Source organism: Myxine glutinosa, chromosome 1 (assembly GCF_964187855.1).
Source record: "Myxine glutinosa chromosome 1, kmMyxGlut1.1, whole genome shotgun sequence".
In the NCBI taxonomy this organism is placed as follows: Eukaryota; Metazoa; Chordata; class Myxini; order Myxiniformes; family Myxinidae; genus Myxine; species Myxine glutinosa.
Genome location: NC_136261.1, coordinates 94,484,028 through 94,499,490, shown reverse-complemented (window position 1 = coordinate 94,499,490; position 15,463 = coordinate 94,484,028).

Genomic DNA, 15,463 nt, shown 5'->3' with positions numbered 1-15,463 from the left:
AAATTTCGTTTCTGCACATTTTAGCAACTCTGGAAAATAGGAGTGCTTCGGCACCGTAGTCACGTGTTTCTAACACTTCTTTGATCAGTTTTCTCACTCCATCTGGAAATATTAGAAACACAATCTTATTAACGGTCTGTTCCTGAATTCCATATTCCATAAAATGGGCGATAATTTTTTCTTTCAGACGTGTTTTGTTTGTGGTGTAATCACACCCCAATTGTTGTAGCCTACTTTGGTGAAGATCATACAGATCTTTGAGTCTGAACATATTTGTTTCTGACATTATTTGTTCCTCGATGTGGTCAACCAGCTCTACAAATGCTCTTCCTTTGGCTCGTTCATGACTACTGTCAGCATTCCTGTTCCTGTTTCGTATGTGCGAACGATACACATTTTTATACTTCGTCATACACGATGAGTGGTATTTTGCCTCGATGGCTATCACATCTCCACCAGCGAGTTTGGCTAGAAGATCCGTGTCCTCCATCTCGGTTGCCATCGTTCTCAACCTTACGTCTATATTGTGCGTACAACATTCATGTAAATCTTCATTGGTGTTTTCAGAACAAAATACACAAGACATGGTGATGATAGTACTGTAGCTTGATTTAGTATCAGACGAGGAGAGGGACTGTCTTTTCGAAGATCTCACTACGTTACCAGAGACGTTGTCATGTTTTCGCTTCTTGTTTACCGCACGTGTTAACATTGTGTCTGTAAACACCTGGCGACAGGAGTTGTGCCAACATGCGTTGTTCTGATGGAGAATTTCTGCGGTGACGTCCTTCGAGAATGAAACTTTAACGGGCATAGCATCGAGATCTTGAAATTTCTGTACGTTCTCTAAAAACGATGCGTATATTGACAATGAATCTGAGTTTTGCCTGTTCTTTGGACATTTGGGTAAATCCGTCTTTTGTACTTGGCAGATTACACACCTGGACCAATCGATTTCCTCGGCCTCATCCATTTTGTAATCACTGTAACAGTAACACAAAAAAGGATTAAAATATAGGTATCCATATATATGTACAAACAACGGTCAACCCATGCAAATATAGGTATAGGTTAATAAGGTATAATATAATATTAGTTAGCAAGTTTGCCACATGGCGCTGGGACGAATCTACTTTAATTGGCGACACTCATGTAGCGCGTCCTATATGAACCGATAGTATTAAAAGTCAATTACAAAAATAAAAAAATAAGGATACATACCGAACATATATTTATAATCCACGATATGTTTGGGTTTCCTGCTCCTGACAGTCCCTATTCCAGTTGATTTTGGATGATTTATCAGAAGAACGCTTGAAGATTTTCGGCGGCCTTGATTGATTCAATATGCATGCACCGGGAAAGAATCCTCCTGGAAAAAAAGTATGTTTACAGTTGAGGTATACCATTTATATTAATCATAAAGCAGATATTTAGATGCTATGTACATAGATATCAAACGTCATCATAAACACCCGTATAGGGGAAGAACAATTTAGGTTTATTGCTCTTCCAGGTTTATTGCTCTTCCAAAGGTTTATTGCTCTTCCAAAGGAGATAATTCGATATTAATCATTTATTATACTGTTAAAATATAACTATTTGAGAGTTTTATACACCTAAAATGGTATTTGATGCATGTTTATGATTTCTGATATGTTTTAGAGCACACAGACATTATCATCTATTTATTAAAAATCATTTTAGATAAGTTGAGTTACTTCCCTTGATCCATAAATGGAGACCAAAGTGTATCATCTTGCACGGGCCACTGTGGGCCTCATAGGGGGCCAAAGGTTGTTTGGAGAGGCTAATTATCTTCCTAAATCAATGTTCTAACTCCTGTGAAAATTTGGTGCTTTAGTCTGGCCGGTAATTATATTGACTATATTAAGCCGTAACTCCCCTAACCATCTGCTGGTCCGATGTTTCTTCCAGATGTTGTCCTTCTTGTTCTTGTGGCTTGCTGCCTATTCGCAATAATGAAAAGGAACAAAACGCGTCCATTTTTATTTAGGGCCCACAGGGGCCAACTATGGGTGGTCCACCTGTAGGGCAAAAGGGGCCACCTCACCGTGGTCTGCAAGCCAACTCTTCTCTGGCCATCATGGCCGGTCCCAGCAGAGGGGCCAGGCCCCAATACGTGGGGTCCATAAGGGTGTGGTGCTTAGCCACAGAAGCATGTGGTCCATATGGTGGTGCTAGGCCGCAAGTCGTGCGGTCCATAAGGTGGTGTACCGATCCAGGCAGGCTGTGCAGCGGCGGCTCGGGCACACAAATGCGGCTCCTGCACGCTTTCCCCTCAGTGCCCAGAGAGCACGGTCCATAGGTGGGGAAGGATGACAAAGCAGAGTCAGCGGGGTGCAAGGGCGCAAGGGTACACATCAATACAAGGCAATGCAGAGGTGAGGTGCGCATGGGAGCGAGCGGAGAAAGCTCGTCCCTATCGTACGTCACCCCCCTGTCACCTAATCTACCCTTGCCCCTTACCCCATATTTACACCAATTTACAATTCGTCTCTACGTCCTGTCTTCCCCATATCTCCCCTAATTCCAAATTCATCAACAATCCCAATTTCTCAAATTTGCCATCAACCAATCTCTCATCAATTCCTCATAAGGAGGAAGAGATGGAACAACCAGCACAATGTCACCCCCACGTCATGATGCGACTTACCATTCCAAAACATTTGCACAAAAAAAAAAAAAAAAAACATGGTGTGGAGTCATGTCATCTCCTCAGGTGTCCTCAGGTTAACCTGTCTCCTTCCTCCAAATCCTGGTGGCGTCTGGTCAAATCCGTTTCTGGTGTTTGTTCCCCCTCCATCCCCTCCCTTACCTCAAATGGCCACACAGTTGACATCGCACGTGACAAAGCCGAATGCCTCAACTCTGTGTTCGCCTCGAAATCCTTAGTCCCAAACCCATCTCTCTCTGTTCCCACCTTTCCCAGTCGAACCCAAATGCTCCTGGACTCTGTGTCCTTCTCTCCTGACAAGGTGGAGGAGTTTTTGTCAAACCTCGACTCTGATTCTGCAACTGGACCAGACGGCATCAGCCCACGGGTCCTAAAATCCTGCTCTGCCGCTCTATCTCACCCTCTCTCTGTTCTTTTCACCCTATCTTTTGCTCAAGGTCATCTGCCAGCATCCTGGAAATCAGCTAACATTACCGCTTTACACAAAAAAGGTGCAAAAACAGATCCTTGCAACTACAGACCAATCAGCCTGCTCCCAATTATCAGCAAAGTCATGGAATCCATCATTGCTTCGGATATGAAATCTTTCCTCTTCTCCAATGGCTTGATCTCTGATCATCAATTTGGTTTCAGACCAGGTCACTCTACTCTGGACATGCTGCTTCTGCTGTCTCAACAATGGATGGAGGTCCTGAATGCCAAACAGGAAATCAGAGCTGTCTCCCTTGACATATCAAGGGCCTTTGATACGGTCTGGCACCCAGCTCTGCTCACCAAACTCTCCTCCTATGGTATCCATGGAAATCTCCATGCATGGCTTGCGGACTTCCTCTCTGGTCGTAGTCAACGTGTGGCCCTGAATGGATTTCTCTCATCTCCCCTTCCTGTTCAGGCTGGAGTTCCCCAAGGAAGTGTGCTGGGCCCTGTGCTTTTTCTGGTCTTTATCAATGATCTCTCTGACTCTCTGGAAAATCCTCTCTATCTCTTTGCTGATGACTCCACTCTCTGCCGCTCCATTCCTCTTCCCTCAGATAGGCAGTCTGCAGCCTCCTCACTCTCTGAAGACCTGGACAAAATCACAGACTGGTCAAACAAGTGGAACATGTCTTTCAATCCTGCCAAATCTCACTCTCTTACTATGTCTCTCCGAAAAGATCGACTGGACAACCCTCCCATCTACTTTCTCAACAATCCTCTCCAAGAAGTTCTGTCACTCAAGCTTTTGGGTCTCACTATCTGCCATGATCTTTCTTGGGAAAACCACATTTCCAAGCTGGCCTCCAAAGCCAGTCGCCGACTGGGCATCCTCCGTCGTGCGAAGTCCTTCCTCGGCACACCTGAGCTCCTCACCACATACAAGGCTTTCATCCGCAGCTCAATGGAATACTGTTCTCCCCTATGGGCTGGTGCTCCTGCCTCACACCTGGCTCGGCTTCACGCTGTTGAATCCAAAGCTTTCAAAATCATTGGAATCTCCCGCGATGAAGCTATCTCTGAGGGCCTTTCACTCACTCACCGCAGGCAGGTAGGTGGTCTTTCTGTCTTCTACCGACTCCTCTCCGGCCTTGCTCCCCCAGCTCTCTCCGTGCTCTGTCCCCCAAATATTCCTACAGGTCGCACAAGATCTGCCAGCAACCCTCTGATGGTTAAACTGCCGAAATCTCGGCTCTCTGCTCACCTTCACTCTTTCATTCCTCTTTTCTCCCGCCTGTGGAACAAACTCCCACACTCCCTTCAATCCCTCTCCTCCCTCCAGGTCTTTAAAACAGCTGTTCACCACCATCTCTTATCTTCCCCCATCCATAACCTTGATCTTTTCTACCCCCACTAATTCACCCCAGATCCACCTTGTTTGAAATTCCAACTTATTTCCTGGAAATCCTGGCAGTGTCCATATGTTTATACCTCTCCCACCCCCCCCCCCCTTCACATGCCTCCCCCCCTTCACATGCCTCCCCCCTTCACATGCCTCCCCCCCAAAGCCCTCTCCCTCCCACAGATCTCTCGATGTCTCCATGTCTCTCGGTCCCTGCTCTCAAATGCAAATGTTGTGTTTGTGTCCTTCCCCCTCTCTCCCCATCTTGTCTACCGCTCCCGATGTTATTTGTTTTATGTGTCTGTTTGTCTTTCTGTGTGATTAATTTTCGCTCTTTCACGAGCCTCGATCTTGTATACAAAAAAAAAAAAAAAAAAAGAAAAAAAAAAGTGAGTGGCGGCAGTTGGTGCGAAGGGATTTCCATCCTAACTATCCTCTAAATGACTAACATTTTTACTCGACCCGGGGTCTTTCCCTGCCAAACCACTGGCCACTTTACTCTATGCGGTTCTAAAAACCGAACTCCCATTGACCAAACTGTGCTGCTCACCAATTTGGGTCTCACTCCCCGGGTTCAACTCCCTGTGCCTTCACATAATTTCCGGGCTGGATCGTGTGGCTCCCCTAGCAGGTCTACTCACCTGCACACCTCCGCCACTGCAGTTGCCTTCGAGCTTACCTGCTCCTTACCCGAACCTATCTACCTGGGGAAGGCCCTCTGGCGCTCTCCCCACTCGGTGCCCTCTCTGGCACTGGGCTACCCGGGTCCGTCCTCCGGATCCTCGGGCCCCATTCATAACTCTACTGGCTCCCAGAGCCCACCTGCGGCCTCACCTGGCCGATATCCTCACAGTGGCGGAGTGCCCATTTACCCACACACACACTAACAGGCCACACGCCCAGCCATTTCCACTTCACTAATGCACCCATCCAAACACCATTCTACCACACGCACCACAGATGCCAATATCCAACCACAATTTACCTATACCCTCTACCTACTGTTAAACTACCCTCCCCGGGTATTCGTGAAAGGGGTCCATCTTCCCCATCCACTCCTTTCGCACCAACCACTCCACTCCACATATTCCACACTACTCACTCCACACCTTCCATTCCATACTCCATTCCATCTATTCCATACTCCATTCACTCCATGCTCCATGCTCCATTCACTCAAGACCATCTATTCCATACTAGCTATTCCACACAACCATTCTCCACACACCTGTACTTCACTTACACACCTGTGCTCACACACACCGGGTGGCTCTTGCACCCATCTCTCCTCCAGGACCATTCATTCAATACTACGCACTCAACTCACACTTTTCACAATACGCTGCTCAATCACCTCCTTCACACACACTGCATCGTCTAAGCTGACTACCCCCCTTCTGAAACTCGCGCTTCCCAGTCACCCCTTATACTATTGCGCTCCCTCATCGATATAATCCACCTAATCTATTCTACGTCCCCACTACAGGTACAATGTCGCTACTTAACCCTACAGTTACCTATTGTCATTTCTCTAGATCGCTAATCCATTATCCAAACCCTCCCTGGCTTGGTTTGCACCGCCATAACCCCATAACTAATGCCCATGTGCCCGGGGTGGATGTGAGGGATGGTGAATTTACCATCCCTCTACATCAGGCATCTCCCACTATCAATTTTGCCCATCCAATTTTTGCCAATCAAAATTTGCCAATCAAATTGCCCATCAAATTTGCCAATCCAATTTGCCAATCATATTCCCTATCCCTAACATCGTCCATTAAACTTCGAGCGTCGGTGCGTCATTACATTTGCAAAACTCGGCTTCGCAAAGCCGCGCAATGCATACGGGTGGTTTGGTCTCCTGCAGGTTGGGTCCGTCCGGCATTCGGTTCAGGGACGGAGGTTTAGTTGGGCCAAGGTTTAAAGCACCATACCGGCACAGGGCCTTTCGCTCCCATGCGCGGTGGGCCAACCCTGCCCGGGTGGGACGCCGCCACCATGGGGGGGGGGGGGCGGGGGGGGCGCCGTTCCGATCCCTCCTACCTTCTCTCAAACCGGGCCGGTCGCTTTGCCCGGCAAAGCCCAGACTCGACCGTGCGGGGCGGGGCCCGGCCCGGATCGTGTGCGGCGCTCCGAACAGGAGCCACGCGGCACCGATCCCCGCCGGCTCCCGCAATACACACAACCCGGCAAGGACCGAGAGCTCGCGTCGGGTAAACGTCGGTCTAACCGCTATCCCGTTTAACGTCGACGCTTCACTTGCATGCTCACACCACGCGTTCCTTTTCCTCCCCACACATCCAGGTGTCTCAGCGCCTCTCATGCAACCCATATATTCTACCACTGTACTCGCTCGTGCATTCTCTTTCGCTCCATACTCCCGTCTACTCATAACGCCCACCACACACTCTCGCGCACATTCTTGCGCACCCATTCTCCTCGCACACTCTATTATCACGCACACCTCCGTTCCACACCTCTCCTCCGTTACGTCCTCCGTAACACTCACCACGGGTGTGCACTCCTGCACATACCCACTCACGCGCTCCGATGTGCCCTCCCGCATCCGCGCCACAACCAACTCAGGTGTGCCTCCTCGCACCCACTCCTCATCCATCTCCCTCTCCGCGTCATTCTCATCACACTTACACTCTGGCGTGCATTCTCGCTCGCACTCGGTTTCACTCCCACACACTGTCACACACTCACTCTCCGATGCACACTTTTTCCTCACAAGCGCGCCATTTCCACTCGCACCACTCACAAGGGACCATCCACCAACGCCCGGGTACTTTCTCGATCCCAAGCGTGCGAAAATTCTTTTTGCGCCAAACATGCTCCTGCAAAATCTCCCCGCACAATATACAGGCCGACTCACCTGGGGCATTCTTCTTCCTCCTCGCTCCAACACCTGCAAATCTTTATTGGGGTTATTAAGCACAGCATCGTGATGTGAGCACGGACTTTGCACATTATCCATCTTTTCCTCCAACGAGTGGTTTTCTAAGTCCGGCGTGTGCTTAATCCCAATTTCGATTATTTATTTTTCTTTATGGATTAATTCTTCTCCTCCAACAACCGCTGGCCCATATGAATTTGATTTGTCCAATTCAGTGGCCGTCGGGTTTTTCACACCCCGTGTCGCGATTTCTACCCCAGTCCACCCGGTTGTGCTTTGCTCACACTCGCTTCCCCCGCGCTTCTCAAACCACGTTACCTCATCGCGTACCTGTGTGCCTTTCCCGCTCAACATGCGATCCATGCCCTCCCCACATTTTTGTATCTGGTTTCCCAATTGCTCCCTCATTTCGTTCATTTCCCTCCTGGATTCGTCCCCATGCAGGTTGATGGACGCCCGTACTTGTGCCATAAATTGCACCATGAGGGCTTGCATGTCACCCACCCCCATTGGCGCAGCTGGCGCGGCTACCGCGGCCATGTGCGAGGCGCCATTTTATGCTCCTCCAACCTCGTGCGAAGGGGCCGCCATCTTGTGCGCCTGCAACCTCCGCTACCCCACCCTCAGTGCTCTCCTCCTCCCTGGGGTCCTGGATTGCCTCTAAACCCTCTTCTACCTCCCCTACTGGCATCCGACCACCTTGACCATCCATGGCACGATTTAAATTTGGTGGTGATAATAAAATTTCGGCCGCTCGTAAATTTTGACCAAATTTTTGGATGTTTTTTAAACATTTGGTTCGGGCCTCAAATCCCACTCCTCGACACCAATTGTTACGGCCAATAGCACAATTGGTGTCCAAAATTTGGTCGAAATACATTTAGTCCCAGGTTCCAGATCCCAACTCCTGACTACCAATTGCTACGGATCTCAGAGACGGCACTCCCCTAAGCAAGGGGGGGGGGGGTTAATCCCCTTGGCCCATTAAGCTGGCCGTCTCTGGTCCTGGTACTTGTAACGCTCTTCTGCGGGGTGGAATTGATCAGGGTTATTGGTCAAGGTGTTCTCTCGAATACCTTCACCAATCCCTCCGCAAAACAGGGAGACAAGTACCGCTCGAACCACGGACAAGATGGTATTTGCCGAGCGGTTTAGCAATCCGCGGTCCGAGCCATTATCAAGGGACTAAACCCGATTCCGAGCGTTGGCCAAATCGTGCCACAGGTACTCAATCGAAAGAAGGGACTAAAGCGATCGGATGAGAAAGGAGAAACCAAAGGTAAGAAATAACAGACATTTATTAATTATGTACAGAAAACCAAAGGAAGAGAAACGAAAGTAATATACAGGACAAAGAAGAAGAAGACACACAGGGCAAGCCTTAAAACAGTCTTAATTATAAACGCCCAGACAGAACAAATACAGACTCACACGAAAGGGGAATAGCAGGCAGGAATCACTGGACGAAGGAGAAGGGTCCGTGCAGGTGAGAGGGTAGGGCGGTCCAGGCCGGTGCGCAGCGTCGAAAGTCGCTCCAGTCCACGCTACGGGCTCGAGGCGAACAGCCTGGTGTCAGCTCCACGTATTCGTTTTCACACCCACGGTCGGACAATGTCAATTGACGATTGTATTGTGGTCGCCGTCACGGACCCACTCGCCGGATCACCTCTCTCTCTCTCCTGCCTTCTCACCGACTCGTACCTTTTCTGTCCAACTCCTTCGGAACCCTCTCACTCAACTGGCCAAGCAGTCCTTTGCAGCCCTTTTTATTGCTGTGTTGGAAATCAAGCCGCGGGCTCCGAGGGCACGCCTACCAGTTGGCTCACCGCGGTGCTGGTTAGCCGGTAAGGGCTTGCTGACTCCACCTCCGATGACAAGCCGACTTGCCACACCTTGTTCTGGTGGCTCCTCCCCCTTCTTTCTCGGCCCGACCGCATGGCCAATGGCAGCTGGTGGGGAGTTAGAACACCACTCGCACCGCTTTTGAAGGGAAGTTTGGGCCTAAACTCTTATTTGATTAATGCAACGCAGATTCAACTACTGGGAACAGATCCTTAACTGAAACACATGATAATGAAATAACTACGAAGAGGTCCTAGGGTTCGCTACGTGTTGTTCATGGACTAACTCGGGTGCGATCTTTACCAAGCCAATTGATGGGAATATTTACAGGGGGACATTTATAAGGGATACATTTACTAAATTTACTAGTGAAGGTTCTAAAAACCGTAACAATATATATATATATATATATATATATATATGTATATATATGTATGTATGTATGTATGTATATATTTATATGTATATATATGTATGTATGTATGTATGTATGTATAATGTGTGTTGAGTATAATGTGTGTTGATATATATATAATGTGCGATATATATATAACTCGAAACAAACGAAGAACCGGAGAAAACTAAATAACTGAAAAATATGCACATTAATAATTAAAATAATTTTTTAGAACATGCAATTGTGTCAACACTAGATATGTATACAACTACTTGACCAAATCTCAAATACCACCGCTTGATTTACACTGAAATAACTTATTCAACTGAATTAGGCTCTTCGGTACTGTCATTATGAACTTTTCAAAGAAGCAGAACGCTTTGCTGTGCAACTTGTGGGCAGGAAAACCAGGCATCCGTGCGCAGTTTACTCTTCCAGCCGCATTTATCCTCACGATGTTGTTTGGGAAACCGCAGTTCTCGGTCCGCAGCTCTTCCTCCTCACGATCACTATCAAGATGACCGTGAATGAATCTCCCTTGCGCAAGAAGACAAAATGCGACCATTCTCTATAGGATCCAGAACGAGAAGGAACGAGAAGAGAGAAATAGCCGTCGTTCCAATTGTTTTGTACATGAGGCTCTGACGTCATCCCACGACGTCTCCGTGTCCGCTCCTATCAGCGAGTCCCATCTTACCAGTCCCTGTGCCAATCAAATCCCGGAACAATCACTGCTCTTCTAGGCGTGGCTCCACTGACCTTTTGTCCTGTGTGCTCACCAAGTCTATGTTATCCACGGTAGTCTTCGATGCCTTGTTTCCGGTTGGTTTTTATTTAGCGTTATTAATTATGATGTTGATTGCCCGGCCTGGCTATGGGGTGCAGTGCGGTGTCAAAAGGAACACAGGAAAATATTACAGAGGCAATTACATACATGAGATTAATTTACCCATAATCCCTTGCTAATTAACAAACGCCACCCCTCTCATGGGGACGAAGATACAAGCTCTTTCACGACATATGGTCTACACAAATTTCCTACTTGTGATACATCGAGGTTTCTTCTCCTTCACGACAGTCGGAGCACACTAATCTATACACTCTACCTGGCTTTGAGGTAATCATTGTCTACCCCCTACACACGCATTCAGAAAGTATTCAGACCCCTTCACTTTTTTCACATTTTGTTATGTTGCAGCCTTATGCTGAAATCGTTTAAATTCATTTTTTCCCTCATCAATCTACAATCAATACCCCATAATGACAAAGAGAAAACAGGATTTTAGAAAGTTTTGCAAATTTATTAAAAAGAAAAAACTGAAATATCACATTGAAATAAATATTCAGACCCTTTGCTATGACACTTGAAATTTAGCTCAAGTGCCTCCCATTTCTCTTGATCATCTTTAAGATGTTTATACACCTTGATTGGAGTCCACCTGTGGTAAATTCAATTGATTGGACATTATTTGGAAAGGCACACACCTGTCTATATAAGGTCTCACAGCTGACAATGCATATTAGAGCAAAAACCAAGCCATGAGGTCGAAGGAACTTCCTGCAGAGCTCAGAGACGGGATTGTGTCGAGGCACAGATCTGGGGAAGCCTACAAAAATTTCTGCTGCATTGAAGGTTCCCAAGAGCACAGTGGCCTCCATAATTCTTAAATGGATGAAGTTTGGATCAACCAGGACTCTTCCTAGAGCTGGCCGCCCGGCCAAACTGAGCAATCGGGGGAGAAGGGCCTTGGTAAGAGAGGTGACCAAGAACCCCATGGTCACTCTGGCTGAGCTCCAGAGATCCTGTGTGGAGATGGGAGAAACTTCCAGAAGGACAACCATCACTGCAACTCTCCACCGATCTGGGCTTTATGGCAGAGTGGCCAGACGGAAGCCTCTCCTCAGTGAAAGACACATGAAACCCGCTTGGAGTTTGCAAAAAAGCACCTAAAGGACTCTCAGACTGTGAGAAACAAGATTCTGTGGTCTGGTGAAACTAAGATTGAACTGTTTGGCCTCAATTCTAAGCGTCATGTCTGGAGGAAACCAGGCACCGCTCATCACCTGCCCAATACCATCCCAACGGTGAAGCATGGTGGTGGCAGCATCATGCTGTGGGGGTGTTTTTCAGCAGCAGGGACTGTGGGACTGGTCAGGGTTGAGGGAACAATGAACGGAGCAAAGTACAGAGATATCCTTAATGAAAACCTGAAACAGAGCGCTCAGGACCACAGACTGGGCCGAAGGTTCACCTTCCAACAGGACAATGACCCTAAGCACACAGACAAGACAATGCAGGAGTGGCTTAGGGACAACTCTGTGAAGGTCCTTGAGTGGCCCAGCCAGAGCCCTGACTTGAACCCAATCAAACATCTCTGGAGAGACCTGAAAATGGCTGCCCACTGACGGTCCCCATCCAACCTGACAGAGCTTAAGAGGATCTGCAGAGAAGAATGGCAGAAAATCCTCAAATCCAGGTGTGCAAAGCTTGTTGCGTCATACCCAAGAAGACTCGAGGCTGTAATCGCTGCCAAAGTTGCTTCAACTAAGTACTGAGTTAAGGGTATGAATACTTATATCAATGTGATATTTCAGTTTTTTCTTTTTAATAAATTTGTAAAACTTTCTATAATCCTGTTTTCTCTTTGTCATTATGGGGTGTTGAGTGTCGATTGATGAGGGAAAAAATGAATTTAAACGATTTCAGCATAAGGCTGCAACACAACAAAATGCGAAAAAAGTGAAGGGGTCTGAATACTTTCTGAATGCACTATTATATATATAATTATATATATATATTGTTACTAATGCAACATTTTGAAGTGTAGTTGTTGTTGTTTTTTCGTATGCATTTTTTTCTAGAAGCGCAGCTGTGCCACTGATGCAGTGCCCGTTACCAGTAAGCTGGTCCTCATTTTGCCGACCTCGGAAGTAGAACAGGCTGAGTCAACCCACCTAGTGGTACTTGAACAGCACGATAGGGGCTCAAAACGCAAAACCCTAACATCTTAAGCCAGCCACCTTAACGTTCAAGCCAACACCATGCTTCGAAGTGCAGTAACAGGTGTCGATGACTAGACAACTTCATATTGAGTTCTCTCCATAAAAGAATTTTTTTTTTTCCAGAGAACATTGTTTTTTGGTAAATGTATGGCAAGGCCAAAATTTTATTGTAATATTTACTTCATCACCTTTTACAAGGAAGCATTTTGATCATTCTTTGGCTTTTTGTGGGCATGGTATGTCGTGAGTGTGATGTCTATCAGATGAGTATGTTTTTTCTAGAAGTGAATGTTCTGCAACCTCTTCATCCTCCCAAACAAAAGTACCCCCCAGTGAAAATAAGTCGATAAACTGATGGATTGGATCAATGTGGCATTGTTGATGGAATGCTGGCATCTTGGGCCAAATGGCTTCCTCCTGTGTCCAATCTCTTGCATAACCTGTAATGTTCAGCTTAAGTATGGAAAATAATTACACAATGATAATTAAATTTCTCAATTTGTAAATAGATTATCGCACAAATAATCAAATGTTTTTTTTCTTCTATAATGTCTACTTGTGAATGCACAAAACACAATGGATCATTTGACAAATATTATTCCCCATTCATCCCCCTTTTTCCACTTGTCTACCTTCCATATAAACCGCAATCTCCGACATCCCCTCCTTCTGCCATCACACTTCTCCAGTGACTCGAGATTAATTATGGATTATACAGCAGGGGCTCTTCGGTGTTTTGAGGAACTGTATATAAAATGCTGGGTAAGTAGAAATTTCAGTCGAGTTTGTCGATTCCGTTTGTGCCAATTTTTTGTGCATTCTTGAAAAATTGTCAAAAAGTATGAGATTTATTTCCGTGGTTGCCTTCTTACTGACCTGCTTGCTGATATCTGCTGCAGGTAAGTTCATTATCAAGGAGCATATATAATCAAAGCTATAAATGATGACATTTATACCTCTGTCTACTTAAGGTGGACGGAGGTTATCTTTTCCTTCCTGTCTGTCTGTCTCTGTTTGTCTCTCTGTTTGATCCGGCCTATCAGTGGGATGCAGAACAGAAACTGTTTAGCCTGGCTGAGGTAGTGAGGTATGCGCTCTACCAAGTGCCGTCATCTATCTATAATTCCAGTAATCTCTGTGTGTCTGTGTGTTTGTTTGTTTGTCTGTGACCGCTGTTTCTCGACAACCACGGGTCCGATATACTTGAAACTTGCCAGGTATATTGCTGGGGACCCGAGGATGTGCCTTTTCAAGGTTTCATATTAATCGGAGAAGTAGTTACCGAGCTATGGCGATTTCTTTACCAAACTCCGCAAGCCGTTCGCTTTGGACCAAACCATTTCATGTAAATAGAGGGGGGTGGATTGTCACCGTACTCGCAAGCCGTTCGCTTTGGCTTTGCGAATGGACCAAACCATTTCATGTAAATAGAGGGGGGGGGGGGGGGGATATAATTTTAGATATATATATATAGTACGGGCATGCCCTAGTTGTTTCTAACTCAGAGTATCAAGTTTGAACCGATTTATCAATTGTTGAAAATGTATCGAAATTAATTAATTGCAACAGCATTTTTTCAAACGAATGTAAACTAAATATTTTGCTGTGAAATGGGCTGGCGGGAAGGCCTAGAGGTGTGCACACTAGTCTCTGAGCCGTCGAGCCTGGGTTTGAATCCCGACTCAGATAAAAGCACTCATCCCGGTATTCCGCATGCAGGGCGAGGCAACAATGGGTTTTGGAGTCCTGTTTGCCGGCATTAGCTGGTGGACATTAAAGTTCCCATGGTGGGTGTCCTTTGTAAAGAGTAGGTGAATTATCGCCGGTACCCCGATCAAATTCCAAATTCTTGCTCTATCCCACAAGGCCCAGTATCAGCAGCACAGCCACACACCAGGCAATAATGCAAACCTGTAGCCACGTGCTGCACACAAAATGATGGCGTGATGACAGCTAAAGATTATCATTAAGCCAAAATTAACAAATTGGATCGGATGAAGATCACTTTTATGCCCAACTTCCTTTCTGTAGATTTTGAGAAAACGAATTTGGAAAAAAAGAGTAAAATGGTGATTTTAGAATCCGAAAAGCTTAATTCAGTATTCGCCACTCAGACAATCGTATTGTGTCCCAACCATAACCTCTCATTTATCCTTTCACCTTTATTCCAAACACAGCACTTCGAGCTGAAGCCAATCAAGGCATATCCACACTAGACTGTGCTTTTGTCCATTAACTCTGTACTTTGTTGCATAATCATGCTTCAGAGCCTTTATTTATATGGTTGGGGAAAGAAAATGTTCCCATCCCTGGTTTTATGCTTCAGGATATAAATCTTACTGGTTGTCTGTGATCCGACACCTTTCGATCAGAGCCCAGTGCTTCTCTTCCTGGAAGGCAAACCCCAACTGAAGGCAATCTCAGATCGTTCCAAAAGACCCGCAACAATTTTGTGCTCACTCTCAGAAGAGCCAGAAAACAACATCTGTCCAACCTCAAGAATGAACTTTAAAACTTGTCTCCCGCCTCTAAACCTGATGGCACCTTGTTAAGTCTCTTCATGGATGTATCCCCCCCCCCCCCCCCCTTCTATCCCTTCCCTCTCTTCAAATGCCACCACAGCCGAGTCTGCTCATGAGAAGGCTGAATGCCACAATTCTGTGTTTGCTTCCAAATCTTGTGTCCCCAACACATAGCTCTCTGTACCCACCCTACCCAGTCAAACTCAACTGCTCATGGAGCCTGTAATTTGCACATGAGCAGGTACAGAGGTTTCTGGCAACATTCGACCCTGATTCTGCACCTGGA